Here is a 20511-nt window from a genome sequence, read left to right on the forward strand (position 1 = left end):
TACATGTGATATATAGTGAGACAATATCAATAACATATCATATTCTTGTTCACTAACTGTTATATTTTTGTATTTTAATAAAATTTATTGAACCATAAATAGTGTTGTTTTCACAATTACTAAGGTGAATCGTGTCTATAAATATTAAGGTGTCTGTAGTACACTACCGAATATTAAGAAAGGCAATATAAAATATAAATAAAAAAAATATGGGTAAAAAAGGAAAACTGAAGGAAAAGGACTCCACTGTAAAAAAGCCTTGGATTTAATGATTAGGTGGAGTGATGGAAATGCTGGGTACATACAATTGGACTTATGCACTAGCACCTTTAATATCCCGCTTTCCACTTCACCACCTTCCCTCCTCTCCAATGATAATCTCTTTAGCCTGGAGAGAGGTGTCTGAATGATAGATATTATTGCACTCTACAGGTTAGATTTGTTAGGCCTAATAACATATTGTCTGTATTAAGCAGCAGCATGTCTGTCTAGGCTTTTGTCTGTCTAGGCTTGATATATGATCTAGTATACTCATTGGTATTCCTTACCAGGCTACTGATTGATTCTGCCGCCCCTATTTTTGGAGGCCCTGTTTGTCCTGTCTTTAATTGTTTTTTTTTTTTATTAATAATTGATAGAATATCATGTTTTAAAATTTTCTAGTTAGAATCACTTCATATGTCACGGCTAATTGCTTTAACGGATTACGTTGTTTCATGTTAAAACAGTTGCCCGATACTGAAAACCAACATGTTCCTTTTTACAAATACTTATAATACAGCGAACATACACGTGATTTGGACAGGCCTGTAGAGCCTAGTGACTGCAATGGCAGGTGACATACTGGGACACAATCAGGACCCATACGGACTTGACAAAGGATCAAATGTAAATGATAGATGAGCAAATCTGTGCAGTCTGGAGAGGCATATTGTGATGCGCGGAACGAATTAGCTATGCCAAAGCAAGAGAGCAGTCTATACTACTGACTGATGTGAATCAGCAAAAAGGCGAGAATATAGAGAAATACGTTGGGCAGTTACAGCTGAGGTGGGTACAGTCCCAGGAAACCTCTGGACGTTAAGATACAGATGCAGGTATTAATTGACAATATGAATAAGTTTCCAGGGGAGGCAGTACAAACAGCTAGAACCTGAATGGAGACCCTTGGATCCAAAAGACTTTTTGCAAGTAGCTAATCGAGTTGAACAGACAAGGATCAAGCAACCAGTCAGATATGCTTAGCTACAGGAAAATCAAGGCAGATAGAGAAGTGGGAGACCTTGGAATCCAGGAATAGTTCAATGCAGGATTAAGGGTAGAATGGACATTACTACAGACAGTGCAAACCCTTGAGGAAAGAGACTGATTTTCCACCACCCCTTTGCCATAGGAGCTCTCGAGTAAATTGTTGATATTGAAGCTGCTAGACAGTAAGGATGTACTTGCAAAATGTATTGTTAGCAAAATCGCATATATGAATTTAATGGCGGCAGATGTATTGAGTGGTATACATGCTACTATTGAATGTACTCCTGATGGCATTGCAGTCATGAGTTCCCTGTCAGACATACAGTACAGACCAAAAGTTTGGACACACCTTCTCATTTAAAGATTTTTCTGTATTTTCATGACTATGAAAATTGTACATTCACACTGAAGGCATCAAAACTATGAATTAACACATGTGGAATTATATACTTAACAAAAAAGTGTGAAACAACTGAAAATATGTCTTATATTCCAGGTTCTTCAAAGTAGCCACCTTTTGCTTTGATGACTGCTTTGCACACTCTTGGCATTCTCTTGATGAGCTTCAAGAGGTAGTCACCGGAAATGGTCTTCCAACAATCTTTAAGGAGTTCCCAGAGATGCTTAGCACTTGTTGGCCCTTTTGCCTTCACTCTGCGGTCCAGCTCACCCCAAACCATCTCGATTGGGTTCAGGTCTGGTGACTATGGAGGCCAGGTCATCTGGCGTAGCACCCCATCACTCTCGTTCTTGGTCAAATAGCCCTTACACAGCCTGGAGGTGTGTTTGGGGTCATTGTCCTGTTGAAAAATAAATGATGGTCCAACTAAACGCAAACCGGATGGAATAGTATGCCGCTGCAAGATGCTGTGGTAGCCATGCTGGTTCAGTATGCCTTCAATTTTGAATAAATCCCCAACAGTGTCACCAGCAAAGCACCCCCACACCATCACACCTCCTCCTCCATGCTTCACGGTGGGAACCAGGCATGTAGAGTCCATCCGTTCACCTTTTCTGCATCGCACAAAAACACAGTGGTTGGAACCAAAGATCTCAAATTTGGACTCATCAGACCAAAGCACAGATTTCCACTGGTCTAATGTCCATTCCTTGTGTTCTTTAGCCCAAACAAGTCTCTTCTGCTTGTTGCCTGTCCTTAGCAGTGGTTTACTAGCAGCTATTTTACCATGAAGGCCTGCTGCACAAAGTCTCCTCTTAACAGTTGTTGAAGAGATGTGTCTGCTGCTAGAACTCTGTGTGGCATTGACCTGGTGTCTAATCTGAGCTGCTGTTAACCTGCAATTTCTGAGACTGGTGACTCGGATAAACTTATCCTCAGAAGCAGAGGTGACTCTTGGTCTTCCTTTCCTGTGGCGGTCCTCATCTGAGCCAGTTTCTTTGTAGCGCTTGATGGTTTTTGCAACTGCACTTGGAGACACTTTCAAAGGTTTCCCAATTTTTCGCACTGACTGACCTTCATTTCTTAAAGTAATGATGGCCACTCGTTTTTCTTTACTTAGAATTTGTATTATGGCAAGAAAAAAGCAGCTAACAGTCTATTCAGTAGGACTATCAGCTGTGTATCCACCAGACTACTGCACAACACAACTGATGGTCCCAACCCCATTTATAAGGTAAGAAATCCCACTTATTAAACCTGACAGGCCACACCTGTGAAGTGAAAACCATTTCCGGTGACTACCTCTTGAAGCTCATCAAGAGAATGCCAAGAGTGTGCAAAGCAGTCATCAAAGCAAAAGGTGGCTACTTTGAAGAACCTAGAATATAAGACATATTCTCAGTTGTTTCACACTTTTTTGTTAAGTATATAATTCTACATGTGTTAATTCATAGTTTTGATGCCTTCAGTGTGAATGTACAATTTTCATAGTCATGAAAATACAGAAAAATCTTTCTTTAAATGAGAAGGTGTGTCCAAACTTTTGGTCTGTACTGTACGTCTATGCAAGCTTGCAGGGATGGCGTACATGTCAAAAATCATAATGGTACCAGATGATCAACTGCTGGATGAGATGGAGATGAAAAAGTGGCAAACACCTAATGGACAAAGGGGTAAGCCAATGTGGGATAGCTCCCAATCCATCCAGTCATTATGAAATTGAAAGAGGGAACTAACCCTTCCTGTTTAAAGTAGCATCCCATATCCCCAACCTAGTCTAGGCAAGAGCATTGATACAAAAGACCTTGAATCCAGTTAAGAAAAAAAGATTGTGTTCCCTGAATCCTCATACATTACTGTCATAGATCCCTTCTCAGCCCTAATTCACACAAGACGTCACTATGATGCAGGGTAAGGTTTTAATATTAGAGATTAGGACCATCCAAAACTTGGGTACACCTTACACCTTGACGTTGGTGGGGTGGCGTCTACATTTTTAAAAAAAAATACAAACCTGTGTTTACCAAGTACCCAATGTTATTTATATGCACTATTGCTTTTACTTATTTATTTACAGCAGGGTATTTATTTTGTTTCTGTCTTGGTTTTTGTCTGTTTTTCGGCCAGTCTGAATATACTTTTACTTTGCATGCATACTAACTTGACTCCAGTTCATTTCTTCTGGTTTTGTCATAGATCCCTGCAACCTTCAATTATTTTACAGTGGTTGCCTTCCCAAATGTATGTTTCCTTGTCCCCCTACATCCAGACTGTCAATATCAGTTTGCCTACACAAGGGTAAACAGTACTGCTAGACAGACCTCCCACAGTGAGGGATGCATTCACCTTCCAGTTATTCTACAGCAACGGCAGGTATCCTGGAATAGTGGCAACCACCTCATCCACAAGTTATGCTATTGCAGTATGTAGATAATCTTCTGCTCTGCTGTCCAGACCATCCTGAAAAAAAGAAACCGTATCTTTGTTGTGATTTCTAGCAAAGAACAGCTGTAAGGATTCCTATAAATTACAGTATTGCAAAGAAAAGGTTACATTCTTGGTTCACTGCATTTCTGAAAGTGCCAGACATACCACCAATGAGTGGAAACAAGCAGTTCAAAATCTTGTCCTAACTAAATCACATCGACAGATACACACATTTTTCTGTTTAGGATCCTAAAGATAAGGTCAGCCTCTTAAGTTGATGTAAGCGCTCTATGATTGCCAGCCATCAGACCCCTTTAACCTCACTCAAGAAGAAAAACTACTTTCACTCTCCCAATTTACTCATTGTGCCAGCTCTGACCTTTGGTATTCCAAATTATAACTATGAGAATTTACTCCCCACATGACATCCACAGCACACTCACAGGTCTAGCTGAAACAACTGTCTGTAGAAAGGCAACTCAGACTTGAATGTGATCTTATGATTGCTAAGTATATCACCCTCAAAAGATGTAATGTTCTGAATCCAGTCACTCTAATTCCTGTTGATTAAGAAAAGGGGCAGCTAGTCACAACACTGACAAATGAGGAGTGCTTTGACAAGACACATGAACATGACAGCATAGAAATAATGAGCCAGTAGACAGCAGGTTTTCACATTTTCACAAATCTGTTCCTACAGCACATTTTAAAGATGGCTCCAGATACCACATGGATGGGCGATTTTATGCTTGACATGCAGTAGGATCTTCACCCGAGGTAATCCAAACTGAACAATTCCATCCTTATATATTTGTGCTCAAAAGTTTACATATCCCTGCCGAATTTTTCCTTTCTTGGCCTTGTTTGAGAGAATATAAATGATAACAAAAAAACTTTTCCTCCACTCATGGTTATTGGTTGGGTGGGTGAAGCCATTTATGGTCAAACTACTGTGTTTTCTCTTTAAATCTTAATGACACATACCCCAGTTCTTAATACCGTGTATTGCCCCCTCTAACATCAATGACAGCTTGAAGTCTTTTGTGGTAGTTGTGGATGAGGTTCTTTAATTTTTCAGATGGTAAAGTTGCCCATTCTTCTTGGCAAAAATCCTCCAGTTCCTGTAAATTCCTTGGCTGTCTAGCAGGAACTGCCCGCTTGAGATCTCCCCAGAGTGGCTCAATGATATTGAGGTCAGGAGACTGAGATGGCCACTCCAGAACCTTCACTTTGTTCTGCTGTAGCTAATGACAGGTTGACTTGGCCTTGTGTTTTGGATCGTTGTCATGTTGGAACGTTCAAGTAAGTCCCATGCGCAGCTTCCGGGCTGATGAGTGCAAATTTGCCTCCAGTATTTGCTGATAAAGTGCTGCATTCATCTTTCAACTTTTACCAAGTTTCCTGGGCCTTTGTAGCTCACACATCCCCAAAACATCAGTGATCCACCTCCATATTATGTGTCAATGGTGTTCCTTCCATCACAGGTTTTGTTGACCTCTCTCCAAATGTAACGTTTATGGTTGTGGCCAAAAAGTTCAATTTTGGACTCATCACTCCAAATTACCTTGTTCCAGAAGTTTTGGGGCTTGTCTCTGTGCTGTTTGGCGTATTGTAAGCAAGATACTTTGTGGCATTTGTGCAGTAATGGCATTCTTCTGGCGACTCGACCATGCAGACCATTTTTCTTCAAGTACCTCCTTATTGTGCATCTAGAAACGGTCACACCGCTAGTTTTCAGAGAGTCCTGAATTTCAGCTGATGTTATTTGTGGTTTTTTTTTTGCATCCCGAACAATTTTCCTGGCAGTTTTGGTCGTAACTTTTGTTGGTCTACCTGACCGTGGTTTGGTTTTTACAGAGCCACTGATTTTCCATTTGTTAATCACAGTTTGAACGCTGCTGACTGGTATTATCAATTCATTGGTTATCTTTTTGTATCCATTTCCTGTGTTATACAATTCAACTACCTTTTCCCGTAGATCCGTTGACAATTCTTTTGCTTTCCCCATGACTCACAATCCAGAAACGTCAGTGGCTGGAAGAAAGATACAAGAGTCTGTTTGGATCCCAGAAACTCACTCAGTTTTTATGCACACACACCGATTACAAGCAAACAGGTCACAGGTGTGGATGTTGCCTTTACTAGCCATTCAAACCCATTTGTGTCAAATTCTGTGCATGTTATCAGGCCAAAATCACCAGGGAATGTGAACTTTTCATCAGGGTCATTTGGATGTTCTTGGTTGTCATTAAGATTTAAAAAGAGAAAACACAGTAGTTTGACCATAAATGACTTCACCCAACCACTAACCATGAATGGAGAAAGTTTGTTTTGTTATCATTCATATTCTCTGAAACAAGGCCAAGAAAGGAAAAATTCTGCCGGGGTATGTAAACTTTTGAGCACAACTATGTCAGCCAAGGAGGCAGAGCTGAAGATAAAAACAGCCAATAGTTGCACAAACTGCCATTACACATTCAGGATCACACATGCTTATTAGGCAGAGCTTTCTGTACATCAGCTGGTAAGTTTATTAAATATTCATAACTGTTGGAACAATTAAGGGAGGCACGTTTGTTAACAGTCCAGCTAGACATAATCAAGCTGAAAGCACAAAGAAAAGGTGACTCCCTAGAGGTATAGGTCAACAAACAGGCAGATGAGGCTGCAAAAACAGCGCCAAGGTGGCCTAGGGAATAGAGGGCGGTGGCAGGAAGTCAGCAAGTCCAAACCAAGGTGAGCTTAGATGTCCTGAAATCCATCCAGCAACAGGCTGCCCAAACAGAAAAAGAACAGTGGGGGAAAATGGGATCTTAGCTGAACACAAATGGAGTATGGGAGTGTAAGGCTGCGTGCCCACTATGCGTTTTTAAAGCGTTTTGCTGCAGAATTTCCACAGCGAAAACGCTTAAAAAACGCTTGGTAATACGTGTTCCATGGTCCCCAATGGTAATTCGCATGGCTGTGCACATGCTGCGGAAATTTCCGCTGCAGATCATTGCGGAAAAATAAGCAGCATGTCCATTAATTTTGCGGACACGCAGCGTAATCGCCGCCATTGACTTGCACTGGACCGCGTGACATCCGCATCACTGCATCTGCACAAGCAGATATCACATGGTTCAATGTGCGGATGGTACCCAGGTCTAGAGGACAGGAGACTCTCCTCCGGACCCGGGTACTACAGAAACTGTAAAAAAAAGAATTTAAATAAAAAATAAAGATTATACTTACCTTCCGATATCCTCCGGTGTTTTCTCCCCTCCGTCTGGTCTGCTGTATGGGTCGCGTTGTTGTGAAGGACCTGCCATGACGTCATTGAGTCATGTGACCTGTCATATGACTCAATGACGACACCGCAGGTCCTTCACACCACCGCGAGCCGCCCAAGACACCGGACGCAGCAGAGAAAACACCGGGAGAACATCAGAAGGTAAGTATAATCTTTTTTATTTTTTTTATTTTTTACCATTCTTATTCTTTTTTTTTTTTTTAACTAACTTGGTCACACTACTATAAATCCATGCCGGTGATGCTAAAATAGCTTGGAAAAGCGCTTGATAACTCACATGCGGAAATGCATGCAAAAACGCTTGACAAACGCTTCTACCTGGCGGGAAAAACGCATGTAAAAACCACATGCGTTTTTCTTGCCAGGGAGAAGCGGAAAAAATAAGCATTTCTGCATCGTGGGCACATAGCCTAAGGATACGTTGTGTTTACCAAGTCTCCCCATGATGGTGAAAGTAACCTATGGCCTCACTCATGTCTCAAAGTCACGTTTAACATGGTAAATGCCTTCTGGATCGCTGCTGGTTGCAGTCACATAGCCTCTAAACATGTACAGTCATGCCTTATCTGTGCAGAACACAAACTTAAAATGTGTTTCATCAATTTAACATCCTAATGCCAGTGTAAATATCCTTTAGCTGAATCCAGGAGATTGGGTGGTCATGCGTAGACATGTGATAAGGAGCTTGGACCCTCGATTTGATGACCCATTCCTCGTTCTCTCGGGGCTCGTACGATATTCAGTCACGCGAACCAGCTGGCCTCTCTCCCCGCCTTTGGACGAATCAATAATCAAGAGGAAGTCAGAACCGTAGCTGGCTGCTCACTTCCTCATGATTACGGATTCGTCCGAAGGCAGGGAGAGAGAGGCTAGCAAACAAAGATAGAGTGTGATTAAGTCTGGAGCCGAATATGTAAAATGTCTTCTCCGCCCTCTCCTCCACTTTTATGGGGAAGTACTGGTGCACTTAGGCACACCAAGTGTGCACCAAAATCTCCTCATTTGCATTTGAAGCAAAAGTTATTTTCTCAGGCACTGTACCACTATTGTGCTAGTAGGATTTTTATAGGGGTCAGTCCCCTGTATAATTAGAGAAATAAGAATTTTGGGGGTAATCGACTCTTTTTAAATATATAAACAACACCGTCACCACAAGTGGAACAGTACATGTAGGATCCAAAGATTGTCGCATTTGGGAAATTTATGGCAAATTGAAAGGATATGCCATATAGTGTATGTCCGATAAATGCAGGTCCCATTGATGAATGGAAAGATTGGGGAGCCAGTGGTGGCTTCCAGAAAAGGAGAGGCGGCTCGCTCCATTCATTTCTAATAGGAACCTAGCGGGACCTGTATGTGTCAAATACAAATGATACAGTGGTGCGAATAAGTGTTTGCCCCCTTCCTGATTTCTTATTCTTTTTCATGTTTCACACTTAAATGTTTCAGATCACAAAACAAATTTAAATATTAGACTAAGATAATACAAGTAAAAACAAATGCAGTTTTTAAATGAAGGTCTTTATTATTAAGGGAAAAAGAAATCCAAACCTACAGGGCCCTGTGAGAAAACGTGATTATCCCTCACCCATTCCTCCTTAGAATATAAATTACTTGTCCCCTGATGTGCCTAAATAGTGGAAACCCCCACAATTGACTCCATTTTGGAAACTAGACCCCTCAAGGACTTTATCAAGTGTACATTTTGAACCCAGAGGTACGACAGAATTTGATAACATTAGGTCATCATATTGAATAAGTCGTCATTAGTCTTGAGCACAAGTGCTCGCTACTTGAGTTTGCATCGGGTACTCGGGTATGCACCATGTATCACGGGTGCTCGAGTGACATGTTCGAGTTCTCGCTCCGCATGTTTCACGGTTGTTAGACACCCAAAAAAAACATGCGGGGATCACTCGTGCACGGCAGGCGATCCCAGCAATGTTTTTTTGGGCCGCGAAGCATATGCGGCAGAGACTCGAGCATGTCACTCAAATACCCACGATACTCAGTACATACCCGAGCACCCGATGCAAACTCAAGTAGCAAGCACTTGCGCTCAACACTGGTCGCCATATCATAATAATTTTTTTTCTTTACTTTTGAAAAAATCCCAACCCTAACCCTAAAGTTTATTTTTTTACGCCGTTCCTCGTGTGGTATAAGTGATTAGACGACTTTATTCTTCGGGTCGGTGCGATTACAGCGATACCAGATTCATATCGGGTTTTTATGATTGACAGCTGTCACACACTAAGAGACGCTTTTTTTTTTTGGAAAGACTAGTTTTTACATCGCCATATTTTGAGAGCTATAATTTTTCCATATTTTAGCCGACAGTCATGTGATAGCTTGTTTTTGTGGGACAAGTTGACGTTTTTATTGGTACCATTTTCGGGCATGTGACATTTTTTGATCGCTTTCTATTCCGATTTTTTGGGGGTAAAATAAACAAAAACCAGCAATTCCGGAATTGTTTTTTCGTTTTTTTTTTTTATGCCGTTCTGCGTGTGGTAAAATTGATAAGGCAGCTTTATTCTTCAGGTCAGTACATTTACAGCTGTCCCGCATTTATATAGTTTTTTATGTTGTGGCGGTTTTACGCAAAAACTATTTTCTAGAAAAAAGAATTTTTTTGCATTGCTTTATTCTGAGAGCTATAACTTTTATATTTTTCAGATGATGGAGCCGTATGGGGGCTTGTTTTTTTGCGGGACAAGATGACGTTTTCAACAGTACCATTTTTATTGACATTCGTCTTTTTGATCGCGTGTTATTCCATTTTTTGTTTGGCGGTATGATGATAAAGCATTGTTTTTTGCTTTGTGTTTTATTTATTTATTTTTTTACCATGTTCACTAAAGGGGTTAACTAGTGGGACAGTTTTATAGGTCAGGTCGTTCCGGACCCGGCGATACCAAATATATGTACTTTTATTGGTTTATTTTTTTTTCATAATAAATAAATATTATGGGTACAATAAATTTATATTTTATGGGGATTATTTATTTTTTACACATTGTCCCACTATGGGACTTTCACTTTTTGCAGCCTGATCGGCTGTATAGCATAGAGAGCAGCAGCTCCCTATGCCATGCAGCCTGCCAGCGCTGCACACAGGGAGACATTACTTTGGTCATGCACTGCGCATGACCAAAGTAACTTTCTGCCTCCTGGTCACCAGGATGTTGTCATGACGACATCGGGTCGTCATGACAACATCCGGGAGCCGCTGCAGACATTGCTGGAGGCTGGAGAGGAGTTGAGTACCGGCGCTTACCTCACCCCTTGACCCAGCAATGCTGCGATCGTCCTCGATCGCAGCATTGCGGGGGTTAATGCGCTCGGAGCGGTGCGGGACAGCTTCCTGCACATAGCACCAGGTGTCAGCTGTGACAATCAGCTGACACCCGGCGGCGATCGCCCCGCACCACTTGTGTGCGGGCGAGATCGCATTATACATAATCATACGTAGCTGGTCCATAAGTCCAAGGGCACAGCTACATACTATTACTGACTTGGTCAGAAAGGGGTTAATCAGCGAGATACCATGAATAAGGCATCTCGCTGAAACACAAGGAGGAAAAATGGGAGCGCGTCTTATAATCCGAGGGTGAGCTTACCGTGGGGTGTGGGGTTTGATGGAGGTGGAGGGAAGTCACAGGAGGCAGAGTCGCTGCTTTAGGAGGCTGGCGATACTGCAGTGCCTGGGCGCTCATTAGATGTTGGCACAGGTGAGCAGAGTCCTCTTTTCATATTCAGTTTCCAGCGGTGGGCTTTGAAAAAATGTTTGCCAGAGGTGGCTTATGTGCAGATTGAGATCTCAGGAAACAAGATTTCGTCTCCCGGGGTCTCATTCTGCGCATGTGCACCACCGGTGGCCATTTACCCGAAACCCAAAGCAGGGAACTTAACTAAATGGGAAAAGGGACACAGCTCACCGGTGCAAATTCGAATGAGCACCCATGCACCATAGCATGGCCCACTCCTGCCGTCAGTCTCCTGAAGCAGTGACCCTGCCTCCTGTGACCTCCCACTACACTACCGCCCACCCTCTGGTAAACGGTTTATAAGACGCACCACTGTTTTACTTAAAGAAAAAAAAAAAACTCCCCCATTTTCCACCCCAAAATTTGGTGTGTGTCTTATAGTCTGGTGCATCTTATAATCTGCAAAATACGGTAAATTTATGTAATCAAATAACTATAAATTGGCATGTGCATTCACCCCTTTTGTGATTAAGCCCCTAAAATTTCGGGTGCAAGCAATTACCTTCAAAAGTCACATGCTTAGTGAAAGGAAGTCCACTTGTGTTCAATCAAAGTGTCACATGGTCTGGCAGTATATACACACCTTTTCTGAAAGGCCACAGAGGCTGCAACACTATTAAGCAAGAGGCACCACTAATCAAACAACACCATGAAGACCAAGGAGATCGCAAAACAAGTCAGGGACAAAGTTGTTGAGAAGTATAAGTCAGGGTTGGGTTATATAAAAAAATATCTCAATCTCTGATGATGCCCCAGAGCACCATCAAATCATTGTCATCAAATGGAAAGAAAATGGTACCACAACAAACCTGCCAAGAGAGGGCTGCCCACCCAAACGTTCAGCCCAGGCATGGAGGGCCTTAATTAGAGAGGCAGCACAGAGACCAAAAGTAACCCTGAAGGAGCTGCAGAGTTGCCAAGCAGAGACTGGAGTATCTGTCTATACGACAACAGTAAGCCATACACTCCTTAGAGGTGGCCTTTATGGAAGAATGGGCAGAAAAAAGCTTTTATTTACATAAAAATTGTAAGGCTCGTTTTGAGGTTGTCAAGACATGTGGTAGACTCCCCAAATGTATCGAGGAAGGCGCTGTGGTCAGATGAGACCAAATTTTAACTTTTTAGCTACCAAGGTAAACGCTATGTCTGGAACAAACCAACAACACAGCTAATCACCCAAGAATACCATCCCTACAGTAACAAATGGTGGTGGCAACATCATGCTGTGGGAATGTTTTTCTGGTAACAGGGGCAGTGAAAATGGTACGAGTCGAGAGGAAGATGGATGATGCGAAATATAGGGATATTCTTGAGAAAAATCTGTTTCACTCTGTAAGTAATTTAAGACTGGGATGGAGGTTCACCTTACAAGACAATGCTGTTCACCAGAGGAACCCATCTAACTACAAGGAGCTGGAGCAGTTTTGCCTTGAGAAATGGGCAAATGGGAAATGGGCAAGATGAGGAAAGCTTATAGAGACTCTACCAAAGCGACTTGCAGCTGCAATTGCCGCAAAAGGAGGCTCCACAAAGTACTGTGTTTAGGGGGTAAACAGGTATGCACACTGAAGTTCAGATATTATGTCCTATTTGTTATTTGTTTCACAATAAAAAGAAAATGAAATGTTCACAGTTATAAGCATGATCTTAACGTGAACTGTTGCAAACCCTCAAAAAAACCAAAACCCTGAAATTCCAGGTTGTGAGGTAGCAAAATATGAAAAAAGCCAAGGGGGTGAATACTTCGGCAAGCTACTGAAATTGTTTCTCATAACCACATGCTTTCCTTTATTCCAGACCCCAAGAGACTTGATGGCACCCATGGCTTAACACTAGGAGACTGAGTTGTGGTCAAAAGGCAAGTAAGAAAACCACTGGAACCCAGATATGTTGATCCGGTTCAAGTACAGATAACCACTTCATTCCTGTCAAGCTCCAAGGCAAAGACACTTGGATCCATGCCAGCCACTGAAAAAAAGGTCCTAAACCCCAGCAGCAGCAAAGATGATGACCCTGCCCGTTTGGACCATGCTTCTCGAGGTAGTAATAAGAACTGCTGGATATGCAGCCATAGCCCAATATACTTTAATACTGTGCCATACTTGCAGTGCCCCTAACCCAATATAAAAAATTCAACTATAGCTATATCCACAATGAAACCTTTGAGTCTACCCGTTATAATAGAAGAAACCTCACCAGCAGCCACATACTTGCAGTCCAGATTGCAGGGTGGGAAGAGAGTCCCTGGTTACAGATAAATCTTACAGGTAGCCTAAACAGTTGGTATGAGCTTAAATTCATAGCACACAGTTCTAAGAAATTTTCAGTAGGCAAGATTTCAATACAGTAACATAAAAGGGAACGTGTCACATGAAACAATGCTAATAGCAGCTCAGCATTATGGCCTGCTGTCAGTCTGTTCGGGGGGCACAGTTACAGCTGCTGCTCAATATACACAGTGCTGTGACTGAACTGCGCTGGCACTGCCCCTGTGACTAAATCTAGGGGATTAAAGTTAATTTCCTCCCAGCAGCAGGGGTCTAAGTGCTGGCGCTGAGCAGGTTTACAACGCTATCAACCAGCATTTTAACTCCTTATCTGCATGTTAATAGCGTTTTTTTCAGGTGACAGGTTCCCTTTAAGTTAAACCTGTGAGGTCCACACCCCAAGGACTGTTAAAAATGTGGGGGCTTTTCTGCGAACCGTGATCACAGTTGTTTAAAGAAAAGGAGCTATGGATCACAGATACTGCCCAGACTAGTGAATGACTTAATGCATTTAATTTCCCCTTTGAATGCAAGACATTTTGGAAGAATGAGGTCGGTTTCCAAGACAACCAAACTTGGTGTGCCAAACCTCTAATGCAGGGACTCAAACACTGAAGTCATACCATGAATACTGCCCAAGGACTGATATCTGGTATGTGGTTACCAGACTTATAAATGGCTCTCCCCAGATGCAGAACGGACCTGCACCTTAGCACGCCTTTTTGCCTGCTACCTTAATACTTTCCCATGGTAACCTAGATATAAACACTGTCCCCAAAAACTCCCTATATAAAAATGGGGTATGGACAACTGTCCCAGACCGAATGATGATCCTCACAGAGAAAATAATTGGTAGGATATTTATTTACTCTTTCATTATGCAAATGTGTGAAACTGGTGGAATCAATGGACTAAATTACTTACCGGTAATGGGATTTTCCAAAGGCCATGTCAGCACCACACAAGAGAAGGGATCTGCCCATCAAGGTCAGGAAACCTACTGAATGAAAGGGCAGGACCTCTACCCCGCATCAGTTGGGTTGCAGAGCTTGAGAGGATCTCCAGACTGCTTTATCTATATACCGTTACCAAACAATAATCACAACAAGAAATTTACAGAGAAACCAAATCCACCCTAGGGAGTAACCACTGCCTGTAGAATACTTGTCCAAATGATAGATCAGCAGAGAAGGAGAGATCAAACCTATAGTGTTTATAGAAGGGCAGAGGAGAGGACTATGTTGCTGTCTTACATATCTGGTAGATGGACACCTGTGCCTTCTCTATCCAAGAGGTTGCGACAGCGCAAGTAGAAAGAGCTTTTATACTCTCTGGAACTGATACACCACTAGAGGAATAGGTTAACCTAATGGCTTCCCTAATCCACTTAGCTAGGGAACCCCTTGAGACTTTAAGGCTTTTTATAGAGCTTTGAAAGGAAAAAAAAGGACTGGCTCTTCCTATATCATTTTGTTACTAACATACACTAAACCCCTTCAAAACATTTGAGGAAGTGTATTCCCGCAAACAGTGCCCCTCTTTCTGGTCACCACGCTGCATCACGCAGTGACCGAGTTAAGATGGCTGCTATCTCTGACAGCAGGCCATCCCTGCATGTCGCTCCGGAAGGCTGTACTGCCGACTCTTCCCATCCCCCCTCCCCGGTGATCCTTGTGAATGGTCGATCAATTTTGTCCAGCCATTCACCGCGATGAGACAAAGTTGAAAAAAAAATATCAATGTCACATGCTGTGATTGGTGCTGAAACAGTACCAATTACAGCAATCACAATAGATTGGGTGAACGCGACATCACCTCTGCTGATTAACCCTTTTGGTGCTGATTGGCTGTTCAACAGTTACTGACCAACCAATGCCAAAAGGGAGGCTTTAAAATAGCATCACCGGTTGAGTAAATCCTCTGTGTACCTGAAAGAAAACTCATTGGTGGCATATGCAATCCTCCCTGTCTCCTATGCTGTGCTGCCAGCTGTGTGACCTTTCACAGCAGAAGCAGTTCCCAAACCCCTGTTCCATCTTCCCTCAACCCCCAATACCACCACTCCTGATTGTATTTTGGGCGCCTTTTTCATGGCCGCAGCGCTCTGATCACTATCGTTGCTCATCAGAATCTGCACCAAGGGAATTTTTTTGTTTTGCAGTTATAGGTAAAGTAGCAGACGTCGCAGTGTAAGCGAAGTCAGAGTTTCTTGTAGAAAAAATAATAGTAGTTAGTACAGAATAGCTTTATAGGTAGGGAGGTAGCGCACTAGGGTAGCGTATATAAAAGTGTTAGTGACGTCCGTGTTTCTACAGCACAAAACAAAAAAATTATAGTTAGTGCCGAGTAACTTAATAGATAGTGTATTATGGGAGTGTATGTTGCAGCGTTAGTGACGTCCATTTTTTTTAACAAAAAAAAAAAAAAATAGCACTGAGTAACTTTATAAGTAGGGCATTGGTGTGGTGAACATCACTAATTTTTTGTATAAAACTTTTTTTTTAACCAATTTTTCTTTTTGTTCCCTTTTTTTCTTTAATAAGTAGTACCTTTTATACACGCCCCACAAAATACACGCGTAAAAGCACAAGTTACATACACATCCCCAGTGTTTTAAAGAATAAAATAAAAATGGCCCATTCGTCGATAAGACCCTATTCGCCAGAGTTAGCATAAGCTTTTCTTGCCTTGGACACGGATTCAGGCAGTTAAGAAGATCCCAAATTACTCTATTTCTTTTTTCTCCTCCTCATCTAGTAAGGAGGGACCCAAGCAAGGCACCTTAGGACCAAGGCAACCCCTCCAGCACTCGATCCCATATTGACTCCATCCCCAAAAATTATCAGAGTGTTACTCCGGATTTCTTGGGCATCTCAAGAATCCAATTTGACGCTACAGGTCTCACTGAAATTGACTTTTCCAAATTCTTTTTCAGCGAGGGCACAATAAATCTCATGGTGACCCAGGCAAAATTTCTATACCCATCAATTTTTCACTCAAAATTCCACATCATCATATGCCAGATGAACCCCTGTAAATGCAGCTGAAATTATTACATTTTGGCGCATTGTGCTGCAATTGGGCGTAGTCAGAAAATCAGAGTTTCGGCAATACTGGATGAAAAGGACAAATTGAAGCGATCCAAAAATTTTTTAATTATAGTGAAAATGCGCTGCATCCTGCTCAAGACAATCCCAGCTTTGTCTATATAAAATCTGGCCACTGAATGACCGCTTCAGCAGAATATTTGCAGTGTATAACCCTCAAAGGGAAATCTGTATAGATTGTCGCAGGCCATTTACAGACCGCGACAACTTTTTCTCTGGCCCCCGGGCAGATTCCTGGGGACCACAGTGCTTGGGCTGTCAGCCAAACTACCGACTACACAATTTCCCTGACTCCTAACTCCACAGCACTGATTCACTGACTGAGCATGTACATAAAGTGCAGCACGGGTTCATCTCAAATAAAAGCTGAGATGCTAAGATCAGGAATAGAACAGACATTTATAGGACATTTCATAACTTTCCAAAATTCTTATGAAAAAATTTACTGCACATACTGCATTTTACTACTGAACTCAATTTATTATATATTTTAGGAGTCGGACTTCTAATTTTATACCGACTCCACCAAAATAGATACCAACTTCACAGCTCTGATGGCAAGAGAGATGTCCTTATCTTGACCATCATACCCTGCGAGAACAGCTCCCTTGTTACTGTCTGAGGTAACATCAGAAGTCCCAAAATCAGATTGTATCCTGGATTATAATAAGTTTATGGTGGGGGTAGATCTCTCAGATCAGGTCCTCAAACCATACAGTCTCATGCGAAAAACTAAAGTATGGTACAAAAAGGTTGAACACCTTGTACACATGGCACTGTACAATACTTTTGTGCTGTTTCAATGTAAAGGCAAGATGGAGACCCTTCCTTCAATTTCAGGAGGTAGTCATCAAGGCCCTAATCTTTGGCAGTCAGAAAGGTGAGGGTCCCAGTACTTCTGAAACTGATGGTGCCCGTATCTTACCAGGTCAACATTTTCCCATTGAGGTTACCCAAAGTACGAAGGGAAAAACACAATAAAGGTGCAGAGTATGCTCCAAGAGGGGAATATGAAAGGACACAATTTATCATTGTGAAACCTGGTCTTTGCATTAAGGACTGATTTAAAGCTTACCACATGTCTATGAATTAATACAATTTGGTTTTACCCTGTTGACACAACACACTTTAATAATCTGATGTACTCTGCACAATTTACACATACCACCACATTATAAATGTACGCACCAGTAAAACTAAAAGAATTATTATTACTATAACTATGCCTTTACATCACATGTCAAACTCTGGTCCTCAGGCCAAATCTGGCCCGCAGTGAGATTATATTTCGTTTGCAACGCCAAATATACACTTTCACCCGGCATCACATTTTCAACTATATCGACATCCTAGAAGCCAGTAGTTTAAATCAATGATGTAGGAAAGAATGTCAGTCTACGCTCCCTCCGCCATCATTCTCCCTCTGCGTCTGACTTCTCAGGACAGCAGGCGCGATGACATCTCTACAAAGCGCCCGCTGTACGGAGATGTGCAGAGGATCTGAAGACACCATGAAAAGACCAGAGCAGCGGGAAAACAGGCAGAGGTATTTTTTTTTAATATGGGGCCCATTCTACCGTATGGAGCACAACGTGGAGCCCATTGTACCGTATGGAGCACAACGTGGGGCCCATTCTACCGTATGGAGCACAACGTGGGGCCCATTCTACCGTATGGAGCACAACGTGGGGCCCATTCTACCGTATGGAGCACAACGTGGAGCCCATTCTACCGTATGGAGCACAACGTGGGGCCCATTCTACCGTATGGAGCACAACGTGGGGCCCATTCTACCGTATGGAGCACAACGTGGGGCCCATTCTACCGTATGGAGCACAACGTGGAGCCCATTGTACCGTATGGAGCACAACGTGGGGCCCATTCTACCGTATGGAGCACAACGTGGGGCCCATTCTACCGTATGGAGCACAACGTGGGGCCCATTCTACCGTATGGAGCACAACGTGGGGCCCATTCTACCGTATGGAGCACAACGTGGGGCCCATTGTACCGTATGGAGCACAACGTGGGGCCCATTCTACCGTATGGAGCACAACGTGGGGCCCATTCTACCGTATGGAGCACAACGTGGGGCCCATTCTACCGTATGGAGCACAACGTGGGGCCCATTCTACCGTATGGAGCACAACGTGGAGCCCATTGTACCGTATGGAGCACAACGTGGGGCCCATTCTACCGTATGGAGCACAACGTGGGGCCCATTCTACCGTATGGAGCACAACGTGGGGCCCATTCTACCGTATGGAGCACAACGTGGGGCCCATTCTACCGTATGGAGCACAACGTGGGGCCCATTCTACCGTATGGAGCACAACGTGGAGCCCATTGTACCGTATGGAGCACAACGTGGGGCCCATTCTACCGTATGGAGCACAACGTGGGGCCCATTCTACCGTATGGAGCACAACGTGGAGCCCATTGAACCGTATGGAGCACAACGTGGGGCCCATTCTACCGTATGGAGCACAACGTGGGGCCCATTCTACCGTATGGAGCACAACGTGGGGCCCATTCTACCGTATGGAGCACAACGTGGGGCCCATTGTACCGTATGGAGCACAACGTGGGGCCCATTCTACCGTATGGAGCACAACGTGGGGCCCATTCTACCGTATGGAGCACAACGTGGGGCCCATTCTACCGTATGGAGCACAACGTGGGGCCCATTCTACCGTATGGAGCACAACGTGGAGCCCATTCTACCGTATGGAGCACAACGTGGGGCCCATTCTACCGTATGGAGCACAACGTGGGGCCCATTCTACCGTATGGAGCACAACGTGGGGCCCATTCTACCGTATGGAGCACAACGTGGGGCCCATTCTACAGTTTGGAGCACAACGTGGGGCCCATTATAGTGTATGGAGCACAACGTGGGGCCATTTTAGTGTATGGAGCACTATATGGGGCCATTTTAGTGTATGGAGCACTACATGGGGCCATTTTAGTGTATGGAGCACTACATGGGGCCATTTTAGTGTATGGAGCACTACATGGGGCCATTTTAGTGTATGGAGCACTACATGGGGCCATTTTAGCGTATGGAGCACTACATGGGGCCATTTTAGCGTATGGAGCACTACATGGGGCCATTTTAGCGTATGGAGCACTACATGGGGCCATTTTAGTGTATGGAGCACTACATGGGGCCATTATACTGTATGGAGCACTATGTGGAGCCCACTATACTGTATGGAGCACTTTGTGGCCATTGTACCTTATGAAACACTATTTGTGGCCAATATACTGTATGGAGCACTATGTGGAGCGCATTATACAGTGCGTGTGGAGGGTACTATGGAAGAATTCACTGTGGGGTATCATACTATCTTTGGAAGCACTTTTGTTTGCATCATACTTTATTAGCTGTATTATTCAAGTTTTTTTTATCCTTCATTTACTTATTTAAATTAAGCCATTGGGTCATATGCGTTTTACTGCTCTTACATAACATTATACTATTCCAATATTTTATTCTTAGATCTATTAACTAAAAAGTCCATTATTTGTGGGCCAACCCCTTTAAGTTTGTTTCCATATGAAAAAGTTCATTTTTACATTTGATAAGGAATACCTCAACTGTAAATATTATTTTTAATAAATAGCAAGGTTGTCCCACGATTTTGTCCAAACTTTTAATTTTTGCCCTCTGTGTATATGAGTTTGGCATCCCTGTTCTAGATAATTATTTGAGGGGTGTAGTTTCCAAAAATGGGGTCACTTGTGGGGGGGTTTCCATTGTTTAGTTACATCAGGCGCTCTCCAAACGCAACATGGCATCCGTTCTTGATTCCAGCCCATTTTCCTTTCAAAAAGTGAAACTGTGCTCCTTACCTTCAGGGCCCTGCTGAGCTCCCAAACAGTAGCTTTCGACCACATATGGGGTATCAGCGTACTCGGGAGAAATTGCACAACACATTTTGGGGTCCATATTTTCTTGTTACCCTTGCGTAAATAAATTATGGATAAAGTAAAA

The 20511-nt window shown here is 42.9% G+C and overlaps 1 protein-coding gene across 5 annotated transcripts in view; it reads right to left on the minus strand.

Moving 5' to 3' along the window:
* Positions 1-20511, minus strand: part of SERAC1 (serine active site containing 1) — a 564154-nt gene that overhangs the window by 476822 nt on the left and 66821 nt on the right. For 2 of the 5 annotated variants that reach the window (XM_073671517.1, XM_073671516.1), the window contains exon 2: positions 3998-4111. The exons of the other annotated variants lie outside the window; for them this stretch is intronic. The gene's annotated coding sequence lies outside the window, so the exon portion shown is untranslated. The remainder of the gene's footprint in view (positions 1-3997; positions 4112-20511) is intronic. 5 annotated transcript variants of the gene reach the window in all.

Source organism: Phyllobates terribilis, unplaced genomic scaffold, assembly GCF_046119375.1.
Source record: "Phyllobates terribilis strain yellow unplaced genomic scaffold, ASM4611937v1 Scaffold_3__8_contigs__length_932513732, whole genome shotgun sequence".
In the NCBI taxonomy this organism is placed as follows: Eukaryota; Metazoa; Chordata; class Amphibia; order Anura; family Dendrobatidae; genus Phyllobates; species Phyllobates terribilis.